We start from the raw sequence: 2022 nt of genomic DNA, 5'->3' as shown, positions 1-2022 counted from the left end.
GAGTCGGGGGGAGAAATGCAATACCTGAAGATGGGCGTCGTGGGTCCTCCTTTCCTGATTTTGAACCATGCAGTGTTTCCTTTCTTTGTTCTGAGGCCTGTTTCCTGGTCGAAATATATGTTTCACATAAGTACAAACAAGTATTCTGAGATTCCCATTTTCCTCAAGGTTAGCCACAACTTGTTGTGATCCACATAATCAAATGTCTTTGCATAGTCAATGAAACACTGACATTCCTCTGGTACTCTCTTCTTTCTTCTAAGATTTATTTGACATTGGCCATAAATGCAGTAACTTGTGAGAGCATACATAATCCAAACTGGTAACTCAGAAGTACTTCTAACTATTGAAAGTGCATAATCATTACTAGTATCTCAAGAAGTACTTCTAACTAGTGAGAGTGCACAATTATTACTAGTATCTCAGGAAGGACTGTTAACAAGTGAGAGTGCATTATCATTACTAGTATATCAGGAAGTACTTCTAACTAGTGAGAGCGCTCATAATCATTACTAGTTTCTCAGGAAGAACTTTTAACTAATGAGAGCGTGCATAATCCAAACGAGCCTTGTTACTTTCAAGTTCTGACTGTCAGCAACTCCATGTGCTTCAGACTACAACTTTGCTCTATGAAGTTTTCAATGGCTGATTTTCCAGAAGAGATCACCTCGCTTCTCAGCTGAAGTACCTGGAGGTAGATTCAAACTACCAACCATTCAGTTAGCAGGTCGTGTGTCAGTTTGTCTGCTGGTGACTCTGGAGTGATCATTCTCTTGATAAGATTTGATCATTCCTGTGATGAGATTTGCTATGAGCAGCATTCAGTTGAGGTGGGCTCACAGGGAGTATGAACTGCTTTGACAGTAAAGAAGTCTAGTGGCTCTTGCTTGCTTTTGCCTGATTTCAGTCCTGCATCTCACTCATCCCTCTGATTCTTAGGATTTCAGTCAGCAGCTTGGGCGTTAGATTCACCAACTTGTGCTGGGAGCTGAGACTTTGCAGCCTCAACCAGTCATTTCCTTTAGCTAAATCTCTCTTCACGTATGTGTTCATTGGTTTTGCTTCTTTAGGTAACTAGCCTAAGACAGCAAATGAGTACGTTAGCAATTTACATCACCCAGGGACTCCAAAGGAGTGTCCAGAAGTAGATTAAAAGGCCTAGCACTGCTCCTGCCACTTGAGAGACAAAGAAAGACACTAAGCTTCAGGAGAAAAGGTGAGGTTCTGTACCAAAAGCAAGCACTCTCCATTGCCTGTAGGAAGACAGGACTGAAGCGTCCCTGGGTTTATAGGTCCCTCCATTTGGGAGTCCTTGCCTCCACAGCTGTGGAGCAAATAAGGCAAACAGGACAAGAGACTTTAGGATACAGAACTACAAGCAGAGGAAAGAATTTTCTTGGCTATCCACAACAGAGAGCTGGCTTGAGAGCCCCTGCATACAAGCAGCCTGAGCTAGCATCCTGATCTACTGCCACACCAGAGAAAAAGGAGAACACTAAGCTGCAGGAGAAAAGGTAAGGCTCTGTGTCAAGAGCGGGCACTCTCCATTGCTTGTTGGCAGACGGGACTGAGGTATCCGTGGGGTTTTAGGTCCCTCCATCTGGGGGTCCTTCCCTCCACAGCTGTAGAGCCATCACAGGGTCCAAACAGAACAAGAGACTTTAGTATACAGAACTTCAAGCTGAAGAAAAACCTTTCGTAGCTCTCTGAGAGCTCTGTATGGAAGCTCCTTGAGCTGGCAGCCCTGATCTTTAATCTCATGCTACTCCAGAGACAAAGTAAGACATGAAGCTACAGAAGAAAAGGTGCATGAGAAACTACTTGAGAACACCTGATCTCACAGCACTCAGCCACTTCATACATGAAGGAGGCCTATAGAGTTGATATCATGGGACTACATCAAGGTAAGATTCCTACAGTGCTGCAGTGCAGAACAGAGAGAACCACAAGGGCTTTGTTGTTGTTGTTATGTGCCGTCGAGTCGTTTGCGACTCATAGCGACCCTATGCACAACAGCCCTAA

The sequence above is a fragment of the Elephantulus edwardii genome, unplaced genomic scaffold, assembly GCF_000299155.1.
Source record: "Elephantulus edwardii isolate Elephantulus edwardi_28Jun2011 unplaced genomic scaffold, EleEdw1.0 scaffold00288, whole genome shotgun sequence".
NCBI lineage: Eukaryota > Metazoa > Chordata > Mammalia > Macroscelidea > Macroscelididae > Elephantulus > Elephantulus edwardii.
This window is presented reverse-complemented; position numbering follows the sequence as displayed.